The sequence below is a fragment of the Coenobita brevimanus genome, chromosome 4 (genome assembly GCF_032717465.1).
Source record: "Coenobita brevimanus isolate Jiangsu-jjx chromosome 4, ASM3271746v2, whole genome shotgun sequence".
Classification (NCBI taxonomy): domain Eukaryota; kingdom Metazoa; phylum Arthropoda; class Malacostraca; order Decapoda; family Coenobitidae; genus Coenobita; species Coenobita brevimanus.
This window is the reverse complement of record NC_136957.1, coordinates 25,735,322-25,752,723: the sequence shown is the minus strand read 5'-3', so window position 1 is coordinate 25,752,723 and position 17,402 is coordinate 25,735,322.

The window sequence follows — 17,402 nt, the reverse complement described above, 5'->3', positions numbered from 1 at the left end:
TAAGTGGTGAAAGTTGGTGGAACAATAAGTAGGCTACATACGAGTATATGAAAATTGTAAGTTTTTAAGGTTCTGTAAAAATAACACGCATGATACGGTAAAAACTGGAATTTGTCAAGTAATACATAAATGTTATAGACAATGAAATTATGTTTGAAAATTGGTATTGCTTTTATTTCTTATATAATCATGATTACTTTACATCACATGTCGTGTCTTCGATTAATCGACAGTTAATTACATGTAGTTCAATACATTATGTTATGGCGCCCCTTCTAAGACACTTCACAGACACAGAGTTATGTGTTGTTATCATCAGAACAATCATGGTTAATGGCAGTGAAACAAAAGGAAAACCACGCTACTATGTTTTCTGAAAGGAAGATTAGAGGACAACCGATTAAATTATTAAAAAGAAATTGAATAGGACTTGTACGGAAAATTTGTCTGCGAGAATTATTACATAATTATTAAAAGAGGAAACATTTGTGTTGGCGGGGAATAAACTGGAGGGAACAAACTCAGGGGAAAACAGATGGGGGTAAATTATAGGGGGACTGGCAGAGAGCGATGGTGATTAGTTGACCTGGCCCATTACACACACGGATACACACTCGTTTTTTTCAGACGCAGGCACGCACACATCACACAAACGTAAGCACACTGGGTGACGGAGTTCACACACACACACACACACACACACAGACACACACACACACACACACACACACACAGACACACACACACACACACACACACACACACACACACACACACACACACACACACACACACACACACACACACACACACACACACACACACACACACATCATGTTACTTTATTTAACGCACGTACCTGTACATGCCCGTAGGTATACTCACAAATGCACCAGACTGGTCGACTGTGGTCAGTGAGGGCTTCCACCATTCACTCATCGGATGCAGTGCTACATTCAGGCAACTCCACATTCAGAGAAAAGCCATAAGATTTTGTGGCCCAGAAAGCCAATGATCACGTTGGGTGGTAACCATACAGCAAAAAATGGAGGCTGGTGGTTTAGTGGTTTAAGGTGCTCCAGCCAAGTGTTGTTCAAAATAACTTACATCTGACGAAAGTTTGAGTTTATTGCTCACATAATATCATTCAGGGGTATATTTCTAATCACTTTCGCCTGAAATTTCTAAACAAAGCTCCCAGGGCCCTTTGGCTTCTGATGAGATGTCGACGGGGGGGTGGGGGGACTAGGAACACGCAAATACTTACACAAAAGATATCAGGTAAAAACATACAAGTTTACAAACTCATTAACATGCAAAGTACACACACACACACACACACACACACACACACACACACACACACACACACACACACACACACACACACACACACACACACACACACACACACATGATAAGCCACTGGATTCTGAGTCAGTATTGCCCTGGTTCAAGTTTGGCCTCAGCCGCATAGTCAGTGTGTTGGATGTCAGCTCTCCTTTGTCAGATTAAACCATGATGACTGTCTCACAGGGATTCACAACTCAGGAGGTAGAGATTATGCAGTCTATGCCTTTGTGACTATACTTCACTTGTCCCTCAGCGAAGTTTAAATACAGTGTGGGAGCTTTTCAGAAGCAGCGAAGGTCAATGTGTTGTTGATAATGAAAGGAATATTACTGCTTGCCACGTCAACTGTTGGTAGCCTATTAAATGCCATAATAATACAATGCAGATAAAAGAGGAATGTAGTATTGAGGGAAGGAGGGAAAGAGAAACTCATGGAAAAGTCGATTCAGTAAAGAGAACTGACACAAAACCAATGGTTAAAGAGCAGTAAAAAATAAATTAATAAAATGTCACCATAGACACAAGAAATGTTTATGTACCATTTTCCTATTTGACGGTGTTCATTTGTATATTACTGAAGATGATTAGTGCTTTTTTTTCTTACTGAAAGAATAACTCCTTACAAAGTGTGCAAACAAATCAGGATTATCATAATATAAATAATTATAACTTCAGAAAATTAAGTCTCAAAAGGGTTGCTCCCCTGAACTGTCTGCTTGCATCCCTCCACCTCTACGACTGGTGCCTAGCACCCGTCTAGCAACAAATTCTCATCCCTTTTCTGTCCAGCTTTCTAATGCAAGAGTTAACCGTTACTCCCAGTCTTTCATTTATGCAACAGGTTAACTCTGGAACTGTCTCCCTCTATCTGTATTTTCTACTTCCTATGATCTCCAGTTTTTTAAACGCAGTGTGTCCGGGCATCTCGAAATGAACGGATCTTGAATTTGGCTCTCTTTTGTATTGTTTTTATTTTTTCTTGGAAGGAACGATTTGCGGGCTCCGGCCTTTGGTTCCTTCTTTCTTGCTTTAAAAAAAAAAAAAAGAAGAATAGCGCTGACGATATCTTGCTGGTTAGCTCAGTTATAAGTAACTTGGTTTTTTAATATTTTTCCCTTTGTATATGGTGGTTTAAAAATCTATTTATATGAAATATGCGTGGCTACAGGGGAAAGGGAGGGAGGATGTTAATGAAGTAAACCAAAATCATATTTTGCAAGTAATCACACATGTATTGAGCTATGCAGTAGCAACTACTATCCTGAAATTTTTACCTTTACTGGTCTATTGGCTGTGAATATGGATGATTGTTGACTATTGATTTTGTATGACTGATGAAGATAGATATATTTTGAAAGAGAGTGAAGCAACTCAACATGTACTGAATATACATAACATATATGCTTGTAACATAACTGAAAAATAATATCAACAAAGTTTTTGAGAAGATCCCTGCAGGATCATACTGCTCTCTCTCCCCCTCTCTCTCTCTCTCTCTCTCTCTCTCTCTCTCTCTCTCTCTCTCTCTCTCTCTCTCTCTCTCTCTCAATATTCCACCTATCCTTTCTCACAGCACATTAACCCGAGACTCTTTACCTACTGAACTTCCATTCAACAATCTTAAATAGGCCTTGCTTATTTGCCCATTATCCAATTTCCCACCGTCGCTGGCAACAAAGAGCGAAGAACAAGAACAAAAGTTTACATTTTTTTGGCTCATGCATTTTCCTTCCTTCCATCCGTTCTTCCTAATTATGATTCAAACTGTTTAATTATATTCTTCTTACCTTCCTTCTGTTTAGTTTCTGTTCTTCATTCTTCCATGCATCCTATATTTCTTTTTCCTCACATTTGTATCATGTGTTATATTTCATTTAATTTTCAGTTGTTCCTTCCTTCCTTCCCTCCTTTTCTGTTTTTTATAATTTATTCTAATTTACCTTCTCATATTTCCTTCATTCTTCCTTCCTCCTCTTCCTTCATTTTTCTTTCTCATCTCATATAATCTGCATCTTAGTTTTCTTATTCCCTTTCCTAGTCTCTGTGCCTCTGTACATTATCTTAATTTTACGTTCGCTTTCTTGTTTTTATCCCTTCCTTCTGTACATTCTTGTATCCTCACTATCCTATTTCTTCTCGTCTCTCTCTCTCTCTCTCTCTCTCTCTCTCTCTCTCGTGAAATAAAAGTAAACTCTTATTTCCATTAGTTATAATTTCTTTCTTGTATTTTATTTTTCAGTACTATAATGCATTTATCCTATTCTTTTCGTCTTTCTACCCGGCCTCTTCTGTGAGTACACCCTCTAATAGCCTTTATGTCTATTGATTTCTTCCCTTTTCCCTTCTCCCCATCCCTGCTTCCCTTCTTCCTCCCTCCCTTCTCCCTCTTGGTTTTCTTTGCCATTATTCATCCCGCCATCCTTGTATCCCTCACTCTCACTTGTTTCTCCTTCCCTTCACACTTCCCCTTCCTCTCTCTCTCTCTCTCTCTCTCTCTCTCTCTCTCCATCAGTCTCGTTGCTCTTCATCATTCTTCATCCCACATTGCCATCTACCCTTTACCATCTTTCGTTTCTCATCCTTCCCTCCTCTCCTGTTCTCTTCTCTCTCTCTCTCTGGTCCCTCTTCTTATTCTCCTCCTCCACTTTCCTCTTTTCCCTCCCTTTACTGTTTGTATGTTCAGTTCTTTCTTGCCACTCCCTCTGTTTACATCATCCTTTACTTTCCTCTCTCCCACCTTTCTCCCTTTCTCGTTCCCCTTGCTCTAATCACTTATTTCTTCATCTTCTTCTCTGTCGCTACTCTACCTTCACTCCCTTTCACTCCGTTGTCCTCCTGTCACTTATTTAGTCTATCTCACTTATCTTTCAACCTCCTTCCTTTCCTACCCCTCTTCCCTTCTCTCGTCACTCTCTCTTTTCCTCCCTGCTCCCTCCTACCCACTTCTCTGCCCTCTCCCATGGTGTCCTCCTCTTCTCTCCCCCTCTCCTTCCTTTCCATCATTCCTCTCTCCCCTTCCACCCCTTTCTTTTACTTTCACCTCTTCTTCCTGTATCCTCCTTCATCTCTTCCCCTTCTCTCCTCCTTCACTCCATCTACCCTTCTTTCCAGTTCACTGCTTCTCTCATCTCCGTTTTCCTCGCTTTATTATTCCCTCCCAAATTATTCTCTCATTCCCTTCCTCCTTCCTCCCCTCCTTCCCTTCTCTCCTCTCACCTTCTCTCCTTCTTTATCTCCCTCTTACTTTCCTTTCTTCTCCATTCCCTTTCCTCATTCTTCCTTTCTCCTTCTTTTATCCTTCTCTTCCTCTTTTCTCTTCCTTATCCTTCCCTCCTTTACCTTATCCCTTTCCCTTCCTTCTTCCCTCCTTCCCTTCCTCCGTACTTGGTTTCCCTCTCCTCCTACCACCTCCATCCTCTGCTTCTCACCTCTCCTCCTTGCCTCTGTCCTTCACGATGTAGGAATCAGTTCAAGCTGTAGTCTCCCTCCATCCACCTCCAGCCTCCCTCCCCCATTCATTCGTTCATTTTCTTACCCCATCCATTCAATTATTTACTTAGTTACTATTTCAGTTTCCTAATTTTTCAGTTATTTACTTCTTCTTGCCTTTATTCATAAATCTTTTACATTACTCTCTTCAGTCATTCAGTCTCTTATCCTTTCTTCCTTCCTTCCCTTAAATATTCAATTGCTAATTAATTTTTTATATTTTCTTGCTTCCTTCCTTTTTTTCCATTTTCCAAGCATTCTTTCCTTTCTTCATTCATTCGGTCATTCACACTTTCATTTCATCCTTCTTTCCCAAATAAAATATTCTCTATTACCCAACTCCTCTTTTCCATTGTCCATTCTTTCCCTCATTCATTCACTTTACCATTCTTTTCCATTTCTTTGTTTAGATATCGCTTTTCTGAGCTTTCCTCATTTTCTTCCCCTTTCCGCGCTCGTTTCATTTGCTTCTTTTCTCCATCCAAACCTACTTACCTGCCTCTTTCCTTCTCCCTTTCCTTTCCTTTTGTTCACATTCATTCATCGCTTAATTCATTCCTCCACTTCCACAACTCCTTCGTCATTTCTCTTTTTAATAATGGTTTCACACCTTTCTTCACTTTTTAAATCCATCTTACTCCGTTTTTCTTTTCCTTCTCTCCTTTTCCACCCTCACCCTACCATTGCCAGTCTCCCGCTCCTGCATCTCTTCCTCTCCCTCTATAACACTTCTCCCTTCCACCTTCGTAACCCTTATTTTTCTCTTATTACTCACCTTCTTTCTCTTCTCCTGCATCCACTCTTCTTCTCTCCTTCATCCTTCACTCCCCATCTTTTTTCTTCCTCTCTCTCTCTCTCTCTCTCTCTCTCTCTCTCTCTCTCTCTCTCTCTCTCTCTCTCTCCTTCTCCTTCTCCCATGCCAGTCCTTCTGCTCTCCCTTCTCTATCCTTCTCGCTCGTTGCCTCTCTTTTCCCTCTCCTTCTCAGCTCTATTTCCTTCCTCATTTCCTCTCCTTCCCCCTTTTGTCTCTTTCCCACCCTCTCTCCTTGTAATGTACATATTGCCTGTAAATGTTTCATTAATCCAGGATCTGACTATGGTTCTGTAGGAAACTTTGAGTAGTGAGAATTTTTGTTCATAAATGTTTAGTATGTGTCTTAGTAAGGATTTGTGACTTGGGTGGACATCCGTCATCAAGAAGGTTTACCGGCTATGACGTCATCAGTAATGGCGGCTGCTCGATCACGAAACCTGTCTTATCTCTGTTAATATTTTTACTATTTGCTTGGAAATTGGGTCAGTGTGTTGTTATTAGTATGTAGAAGGTAAATAAGAATGCATTTATAACTCTTTCTGTCTTGAACATTTTTTTTTACTTTTATATATATGTAATGCATCAGTTCTTCTCAATATTGTACATAAAGTGATATCATATGATTATACAAAAATAATATCTACAAATAGTGATTGTTTTACAGACATGTGCGTATATGTTATCAAAAAGGGTTTTCCAAGATGTATCAGACCTCTTTTTAATTATACAAAAAATAATATTACAAATAGTGATTGTTTTACAGACATGTGTATATGTTATCAAAAAAGGTTTTTGCAAGTGGTCTCAGACCCCTTTACAATTATACAAAAAATTATATTTACAAAATAGTGATTGTTTTACAGACATGTGCATATGCTATCAAAAAGGGTTTTTGCAAGTTGTATCAGACCCTTTTACACTCCTACACTTGCAAAAGGAGCAACAGGTAACTTCATTTTCCCTGCAAATACATGAGCATTTGGCACATTTTACACAGCTACATGCCCCAATAAAGTCACTGGGATATTTCTGTAAATTGGTTTGTGGTACCAAGCCATTTTCTTCTACTTCAAAACCGAATTCACAAGGATCTAAGTGAGCAAACATGTTTCCAATGCAGTGATGTTGAAGATATGTATAAAAGTATGACCTCAACAAGTGTCCCTTGGCACTTCTGCTTGTGGGTGGCAGGTCTTCAATGTCTGTGTCTTTTCCATGATGGTACAGCCACAATCTGAGTTCATCTAAAGATTTGCAAGGTGATTCTTTTCGTAATAACTGTACTAAGTATTCTTCTGCAGACTGCTTTTGGCTACATCTTCTGGATCATGAGACACTCCAAAATTTTCCAAATATGTTCTTGTTGCAATATTAAGAGCTGCCTTCTTGGTCCCAACCTTACTTGTGGAATCTGATCCAGATAATGCATGGATGGCGGGAAGCAGAGAGCATAAGTCTCGACCCATGTTTTTATGAATAACATGAACAGGCAAAAGCCTTGTGGAATCACCAACTCCAGTACGCACCCACATTTCTCGTACACGAAGTTGATGAAGAGAAGGCCAGTGAAACAAAGCTAATACCATTACATCAGTATCAGCACTAACAAGAACAATTTTTGTAAAGCCATGTTGGGATGCATGTTTTGCATGAATCATCATTCTAAAGTCAATTTCCTCAACTGACAAACAGTTTATCTCTGGATGCTTTACTTGCCTACCATTTTGCACTGATATGCAGGTAAATGTTATTTCCTCTTCTTCATTATTGGAAAAAGCACTAAATGTGTGGTTAGTAGCACATGGTGTCTGAGTCAAAGAAGATATTAGTGTATTGGCAGTGAACTCTTGTAGCATCAGGTTGTTTCTCGATCCCCAAAAACTGTTAAGTTGGATAGGCAATGACACCTTTTCAGAAATGTGACTGATATCAATAACAATTCCTGTACTCTGCCTTTGTACTCTCTCAGGTTGTTTTGGTGACAGCTTATGATAACTGTCAAAAACATAATCGACTCTGCCACAGTCCTTTGTGATGCCTTGAATATATGAAGAGAAAGCAGAAGCTGCTCCACCAAAGGTTTTCTTTTCACTTGTCAAACTTTTCGTAAGGAATTCATGACATCCACAACGTAGCAAGTCTCCTCATCAGACTGGAACAATTGATCACTGTTGGTGCTGCAATAAGAGGTTTCCAGCTCTTTTAACAATGCACTTTTTTGTGTTTTTTTAAGTAGCCCTTGTTCATCAAATAGTGAGCAGCTATCAGATAGGTCAAATCGGAGCAGCTCCTGCATGTCATATCCACGAGCTTGAGCTATTTGTATCATACGGTGAGCTGAAGTTGTTGACTTCTTTTTCACAGATGTCTGTTTGAGACCTGTACTTCGTGTTTTGTTGCTATCAAATGCTGGTAGCATGACTTTGTGGATTGTACTTGAGATCCTTGTTGTTTTATCTTCATACCTTGTTTTGCGCTGTGTAGAATACAAATCTCTTCCAGTGTGAAAAGCATTCAAAATCTGTTTCTTAGTCTCTTGTGAAACCAGTTCTTTTGTGATAAGATTGTGCAATGGATTAGGAATCATATCAAATGGGTTACCTTTTTGCAAGACATATCTGAACATTGTGTTGACTTTCATCTCTAAACTCTAATATGAAAATATTAGAATTAATACGCTTAAATAAATTTATTTAAGATGTATTTGTAAAGATCATCACTTATACATCTCCTTTTAACTTCCCAAAGGTTAACTTTGTGGAAATAAAAAAAAAATTGAAGCAAATAGTAAAAATATTAACAGAGATAAGACAGGTTTCGTGATCGAGCAGCCGCCATTATTGATGACGTCATAGCCGGTAAACCTACTTGATGACGGATGTCCACCCAAGTCACAAATCCTTACTAAGACACATACTAAACATTTATGAACAAAAATTCTCACTACTCAAACTTTCCTACAGAACCATAGTCAGATACAGGACTACATTGTCCCCCTTCTTTCCTCCTTCTCCTTTCCTTCTCCTCTTCCTATCCCTCCGTATGTCCTTTCCCTTTTCTTATCCTCTTCATCCCCCTATTCCTGTGCTTCCCCTCCACCACATTCTCTCCCACTTTCTTTCATCCACATGAGCCCCTCCACCTCGTACCCCACTTCCTCCTCCCGTCTTTCTCTCCTTTACCTCTTCTTCTCTCCTTCCTGTTTTCTTCACATTCATGTTCTCTAACTCTCCTTCTCGTCATTTAACTCTCTCCTCTCCCACTCTCTCGAAACCTCACCAGTCCCTGCACCTTCTCTTTCCCCCTTTTTTTCCATACCTTCTCTTTCTTCGTTTCCTATTTTTCCTCTCGTCCTCCTCCGTTCCCTCTGCCATTTCATACCCTCTCATTCTCCTCCTCGTCCTCTTCTCTCCCTCTCCTTTATTCGCTCTGTTTCTCATTCTCTTCCCCCGTTACCCCTCTCCCTCTCCTTTCCCTCTCCTCATTCTCTTCCTCTTCCTCTTCTCTCCCTCTCATTTCTCCCTCTGCCGCTTTTTTACCTCCTTTCTTTCCTTCTCCAACTCTCCCTTTCCTACTCCCTCTAATACACATTAATACCCTCCACCCCGCGCTGCTATTACCCTCCCTTTCCTACTCCTTCTCTCTCCTTTTCCCTTTTCTCCTCTCTTACCCCCCACCCTCACTGACCTACCCACTCCTTCCCGCAGAACGTGCTGTGAGTGTCAAAGTGCCTGGCCCGGCACTAGGATGCCACCCTCTGGCCTCACTGCCACCAAGCCATTCCCCACTCTCTCTCTCTCTCTCTCTCTCTTCCTCCCAGGTGTGGGGACAGTTTAAAGCTTAAAGGCCGTAGAATTAACCTTGCTCTTACAAACTATTCTTGACCATTGATGTGATTATTTAATCGTGCAGGCTTCCAGAAAACGAAATAAAATGATGCATGCTAGGTATATTCAGAACGTGGGTAGGTTATCACCTGTTAGTAACTCAGTGTTATAATCGCTCCAACATTGTTCACTAAGCTTACCAGAAGGTATTTCAGCACAAATAAAGATCATACACTCATCCACCAGTATTGGTATAATTTTTTGGCAACGGTGTATCGTTAGAGTTAGTGGCATGGGTTCAAATACCAAAATACACTTACCTCAGATAACTAAATTGATATAAGTTATAACTGTAGACAATTAATCCATAATCCTTGCCTGGATTGAATTAAAAAATGTTATGCTACACGTGGAAGCTATACCGGTACCTCAGTAATGAAAAAAAAACAAAAAAACTAATATATAAAATACATGACTTGGTACCATATTCATTCCATCTTGTGGTCAGTGCTTTCACTACAAACACTTTTTTGAAGTTATTGCTTCTGAAAGTATTCCTGAACGACTGACTATCAGTGCGTAGTGCGGGGGAAGTCCTTTGCTTGTTATGTCAGTATAAGGCGTATGTAATTAGAATGCAACTAATTCTACAAGTATCAAGACCAGTGCACCTGAGAAGGACTTAAGTAAGGTCTTCATAATCAGTACATCATTTTAAAATTGTAATCTCTCTCTCTCTCTCTCTCTCTCTCTCTCTCTCTCTCTCTCATACTGTATAGCTCGGGATTCCTGCATTTATAGTATAATCTTAATTCGCCTATATTCTTTTACTGCCTCTCTTTTCACCCTTCATTTCCCTCCTTCTTTTGCTATTCTTGTATCTTCCCACGTCTTTCTTCTGCCTCCTCTCTGACTCACTCCATTTGCCCTGTTCCTCCCTCTAACTGATCTTGTTTATCCTGCCTCACTCACGCCTCGCCCACACTCTGTTTTCATTCCTTCATTAGCTCCTGTTCTTTTCTCCCTCACTCTTCGCCCTCTTTCTTTCCCTTCTCTTCTCTGTTCTCACTCCTTCCCCAGTTTTTCTTTCACTCTCTCCATTCCTCCGTCCTCCTCTCTCCTCCAATCTTTCCGCCATATCTCTCTCTCTCTCTCTCTCTCTCTCTCTCTCTCTCTCTCTCTCTCTCTCTCGGGTTCACTTGCGGCTTCCGTGATCATTATCCATTCAGTTCTGTGAGACATATATCTTTATATTCTTCCTGTCACCAGACAGTTATTATCACCTTAGTTAAGACCTCACGTTGTGAATCATAGTAGTTTTGTTAAGACATAAGTAACAATTTTAGTGCAATACATTTTTTATCATGTTCTTCCTCATGTAGTGAACGGATTTGAAAGTCGTCATGAACTGCTTCACCTTAAAGAAATATTTTGGACTATATTATTGTTACTTACATGAAAACATATGTAGCTAAAAGGAGATATCTGGCAATATATCCGTAAACCCTTTCAGTGCGATGTCATCTTTTATATTTCATTCCTGCTGCCTCAAGATGATTACATTAAGCTTGAGAAAGGCTTCGTGTACTGAAGGAATTGGAAATAAACGATTTAACTTCCTCAGAATTATGGTATTTTTTCTTTAGTTCATCCTTCATTCAGACGAATTTATCCAGTTTTAGAATGGTGCCTCGTACTGATCAAAACAATAGACAGGGGAGAAAGAAAGTCCAGGTAAGGAACTATGCAGACCAGCTGCTGACACCCTAGCCATTAAGAAGCCTTCGTTCTTAGCCTTTCCATACTGTTTTATTTAAAATTGCCAGAGATTTTTCAGAGTGTAGTGCTTAGATATCATTACCAGTAAAACCGTCTCCATCAAGGGATACTCCTGAGCTGAATAAAATGGCGTGATAAGGAATACGGTATTAACAAAAAAAATAAAAACGGAAATACATGAGAGAAGCAAGATGAGGAGGAGGAGCAGGAAGTGGATGACGAGGAGGACAGAGAGTGGTATCTATTTAGGGAAGACAGGACGAGGCAGAAAAGATAAAAGGGAAAAAAAAATTGGAAAGAAAATATATGTGAATTTAATTGTGGAAAAATAATGTTAAGCTTGAAAAGGAAACATATAAGAGAAGTTAGTTATGAAAAGGCAAACAAAATATATTCAAAGACAAAGGACCTCCATCACAAGCGTTTAAATGGAAGAGGGGGAGGAGGAAGAGGAGGAGACTGGAAGAAGAAGAACAAGGGAAAGAGGAGAAGAAGATAGAAGAGGTAAAGAAGGCTAGAGGGGAAAAGAGAGATACGGCTGAGAAGAAAAAAACAAGAGGACAGGCAGATGACAAGAGCCGAAAGGTGAGGCAAAGGAAAAAAATGGCTTGGAGGAAGTAGATAGCACCTACCTAAGAGTGAAGTGAAAAGATAATTATAAGCCGAAGGAACGCAAAAAAGATAAGTAGTAAAGAATAAGCGATGGGAGGAAGGGTGGATTAAAGAGAGGAGGGTGATGCGGGAAGAAGGTGAATGAGAAGAAAGAGAGGAAAGTAAGAAACAGGAAATAATGGATAAGCAAGGAAAAAAGTTCTATACAAAGAAGATAGAAATATTTCCATCATATGGGATCAAGGAAGAAGGAGAAGAAAAGGAAAAATGAGAAGAATAGAAGGAAAAGAGGACAGAAGAGTGAAAGACAGAAGAAGACAGGAAGATGAGGAAGAGGTACCGGGTACTGTACATCGATTTAAGGAAGAAAAGCGAGAGAGAAGAACGAATAGAAAAGAAGACAAGGAATGCGAATGAGAGATAAAGAACAGAAGAAGTAAGAAGTTAGTTTAGAGAAGGTAAAAAGAGTTACAGACAAAAAAACAGTCACCAAAAGGGATCAGAAAGGATAAGAGAAGGAGGATGTATCTAAAGATGTAGGAGAAACAAGGAAGGAAGAAGGGGAGAATGGAGAAAGGGAGACTGCAGCATTTCGGGGAGAACGTAGATATTAACAATGAAAGGTAAGAGGGAGTAGGGACAGCTTAAAGAGGAGATTAAGGATGGTAGGAAAAAAAGAAAGAGGAAGGATGAAAGGAAAGAGGCAAGAAAAAAAAAATGAAGAATATGAGTGAAAAATAAGAGAGGGAGACAGAAGGAACTGCAAGAGAAATCCTATCCAGGGAGAACAGACACAGTGGGGGCGATAGGAATGAAAGAAGGAAAGCGGGAGGAGCAGGAAAGATATAAAACTGGACGAAAGCGAACAAAAAAACAAAACACAAATGAACATTTTGAAAAAAGAGTCGGGGGAGGTAAGTTTTACTACTATCAGACAAAGGTATATACAAAATAGAAAGGAAAAAACAATAACGGAATAGGTAGGCTACAAGTACCATGAGTCGGCGGGGGAGATACAGGACGGGGAAAGGGGAGAAATAGAAGACGTAAAGAAAAAAAAAAGTCTGATGGATAGGACGGACCACGACGTATATCATACGGGTCCACAGGCTCCAGGGATACCCCGTTTTCTATATTCAGGGTAAGAAAAATCCGACTGAACTTCGAAGCCAGGATGAAAAACGAGGATATTGCGCTTCTGAGATCTCATATTTTTGTGTCTGCCCGTCTGTCAACTTGAACACACACACACACACACACACACACACACACACACACACACACACACACACACACACATATATATATATATATATATATATATATATATATATATATATATATATATATATATATATATATATATATATATATTAGAGAGAGAGAGAGAGAGAGAGAGAGAGAGAGAATTGATCCCATATAACTATCATCAAATTCTCGGATCAAGAGCAAACTACGTGTAAGCAGTAAGTATTAGTATGGTTGGGTAATAACGAAAGGACTGTAAGACGTGTGTAGTCTGCGTAGCTGTGTCCCCTCCCCACATTCTCGTTCCTAAATATTCTACTTAGCAACTGCATATCATTACTTCAACATTTAATTCTGCCTCGTGGTTTATACAGTTCCATTTACTGCTATCGTCACTGCTGCCGTTTTCAAAATTTCCTTGAGTAACAGAAGAGTAAACCACTAGTAATATTAATGCCAGATCACGTTGTAAGAAAAAATCAACCTTATGTGGTCTGTATAACCAATGTAATTTCTCTCTCTCTCTCTCTCTCTCTCTCTCTCTCTCTCAAATAGAGTCTCTGTAAACATTGCCCAGCTTCCTTACACTATCGGGAGGGAGAGGTCGAGGGAAAAGAGAAAGGGTCAGACACGAAATACGGGTAGGGAGGAGAGGGGAGCGGGGGAGCAAGGAGGGGAAGAGGATTATTGACAGAATTCGAATGAGTGCATGGGAAAGTGAACAGCAACATATCTGATTGTAAATCCTGCATGTTCGCTATGGGTAAATGAATTATTATATTTTTTCTTTCCTCGAGGACATGGGTAACAAAGCAGGAAGTCTCCCCAAATCCAGCAATGCCTCCAGCTAAAGCCTCGGGGGAAAAATAAGAAGGATCCCTAGGCTACATAACAAAAATGTTCTGACCATTATAAGGGAATGGCTGAGGGGTTATATTATATTATTCACTGCCTCTGCCTGAAAAAAATTACAGTAACTTCATAACTGTGTTACATTTATGCTATATTCTCCATGATCTGGATGAAAGAAAAATAGATTTTTTTTTTAATTATTCACTATGAACTTGATTCAATGAAATTCAATGTTAGATGCTTAACCATGCGGGCATGATAATTTACTGTATCTTAGCCTACCATCTTCCCAGGAAATTTAGTTTCATTTTTGCAACCCACCTGAAGAAAGGATGTCTTTATTCATTTGACAGAAAACGTTTAGCGAATAAAAATATTAAAACCATTACCCAATGCACGTTTTGACATGTTAATTGTGGAGTACTTATCAGTAGCTTATCATATCCTTTGAATATTTTATGTATTAAAATAAGATCCATAAGTAGACAGTGTTATGACAGAGTCAAGATATAGCTCCTCCAGACGCTCCTTCTAATAAATGTGGGCGATGGTCTCTCATTTGAATTCAGATTCTCTGTTTATAGTTGCTACAGATATGTTTGCTCTCTTCATTCAGCACTGTCGACTTTTACATTAAAAATTTGCTATAATCCTTTTTAAATATTTTGCTTTCCATAATTTCTCTAGATGAGCATAACTCATAATGTACTTATTTCATTCCCCGATACTTTTATTATTTAGAATTTTGTGCGTCATTAACATTACCCATTTGCCATGTCTGAACCCATGTGAAGCTTTTCAAGTTCTCTAAATTATCTTTCTTTACGAGTGGGTCATATCTGTTATCTATTTTCCTTCGTCAACAAATTTATATACTTTATAATTCAAACATTAATCAATGTATGTATGTGTTATACTGTATATCTGAAGCAATGTATCCCAGAATTAACCTTGCTGCACTCCATTAGCAACAGTCTTCCAGGCTGACTCTTTACCATGAAATATATCTGTTTCCTTATGTTCCAGGAACCATTTATCGATGCATCTTAGCAGACTATTACTGAAACCATGGATTTTAAGTTTTTCAAGAACCCTTTAAAGGGAACGTTATCATAACGTTTCTGAAAATCTAGACCAACGACAGATATATTTATCTTAGGTATGTAAATACAGAAAGCTCAAGGAGAGTGGTATTATAAACTATTGTTCCGATATCCATTCTGTGAGGCTATGATGAGTTTTTCCAGCAGTTTCAGTGCTGATGTTCTTATATAAACAGAAGAGTACCTTTTTGGTTGTGATATACACTCTTTTTGAATAGTGGAATTATAATTTCTGTTTTCCATTGAGAACAGCGGGAGAAAGGGAAAATATAAAGGAGGGAAGAAAGACAGAGTAGAAACAAAGGGAAGAGGAATGGTAGAGGGACGGAGGAGATGAAGAGGGAGAGGGGCTGGAAGGAGTAGAGGGATATGCAGGCAAAGGAAGAAAGAGGTTGGGAGAGACAGGAGAAGGAGGAAAGTCGGGAGAAGGAAAGAGAAATGAAGGAAACTAAGATGACAGAGGAAGAAAAAGGAAGAAGATAGGAGAGAAAGGACAAGGGGAGAATGCAGGAGGACATGATTAGAGAGAGAGAGAGAGAGAGAGAGAGAGAGAGAGAGAGAGAGTGAGTAAATGAAACTCTGTGGAAATAATGACCTCCATTTTTTCAATCAACCGTTATGAAAAAAGTTGGCAGGAAGTAAACATTGTGATATCCTGTGTGTGCATGTACATTCTCTCTCTCTCTCTCTCTCTCTCTCTCTCTCTCTCTCTTTTTACGTCCACTTGCTTACTCCTTCCCACTTCTCTGCTTACTTCAATTTTTCCATCCTTTTTTCCACATAAATTTATTTATCTGCTTCATTCGCTTCTTCCCAACTATTTCCTTCCATTCATCGTCCGTATCTCTTAATCTTTTTTTTTTTTCTTTATCTTTCCCACTGCCATTTGCAGTTCCGCTTTCTTTTTACACACACACACACACACACACACACACACACACACACACACACACACACAGAATTAGATTTGGTAAGTTTATGTTCTAAATTGTTAAAATTATGTGCTAATTGTTATTTTTTAGACTATGAGTTGAACCAAGAATTTCGATGGCCAGAATGAAGTGTATATAAATGTATGGCCCGTCTCAGTGGGAGCTGTTGAGAACTCTCGTAATTTTGTGGTGTTCTATTCCTCTTTCTGGATCTAAGCTATATAATGCAATAGTGTGAAAACAGGTAATGATGATGATGATGATGATGATGATGATGATGATGATGATGATGATGATGATGATGGGGAGGAGGAGGAGGAGGAGGAAGAAGAAGAGAAGAAACAGAGAAAAGTTAAAAGTGAAAGAGAAAAGAAGAGGGAACTGGAAGAAAGGAAGGATTTGGACAAGACGAAGCAAATTCTGTGTATCAGTGATAGATGATATAAAAGTGCGTGGTGGTAAGGGAAGGGGTAGGGAGGGAAGGGAGGAGAGAAGGGTACAAGAAAAGGAATGGGAAAAGTATGGGGAGAGAAGACGAGATGTGCGGAAAGGAGGAGGAGGAAATGAGACGCAGAGGAATGTGAGACTGAGAGGAGAGATGGAAGGGAGAAGGAGAGTGCAGAAGTTTCTTGTAAGTGAGCATGGGAAAGACTTAAAGTTGGAACTAGACTAAATGACAAGATGGAACAGCTTTTTAGATATGTTGGAGCACTTTCTAAAGAGAAAAAACACTCCATTGCAAAAGCTATGATTGACTGTGGTATTGAGCAGACTGTTACAGCCAGCAAAAATATGTTAGCAAGAATGTTAAATGTAGGACCTGAGGATGATTTAACCAGTTGTCAGATACAACTCTGATAATGATAAAGCTTCAATTAAAGGTTACACAATGACACTGGCAGATAAACAACAAGCAACAACAGAACAGGTTCACACTAGAAAGACACATGGTGACAGTAAGTGAAAACATCTAGGAAAGAAATTTGGTATGCTTGAGTCAGCAGAAAGAAGAATACACAATCTGGGTCAAATACTTAAAGCCCTCACTTCAGTGCCACCCACATCAGTCGAGGCCGAAAGAGCGTTCTCTTGTGCAGGACTACTCATTACAAACTAAAAACGACAGAAAATGATCACGGTGTTTGCAGCTTGTGCTTTCGTAGAAGTTATTTTTAAAAAGAATGACTAACATTAGTGGGGGAGGGGGGGGAAGTAAAAAGGCTTGTAAATAAAAGCAAACAGCAATAAAGTGGTTGGTCCTTAAGTCACTTCTATTTTCTATACATTTATCTCTGGCAATGGCCGTATCTATGCAATCCTTTATTTACTCTTGTTCTTTCGGGTTAAATGTACCAACCGTATGAAAGGTTTCCTTATAATCAAGGTGTTATTG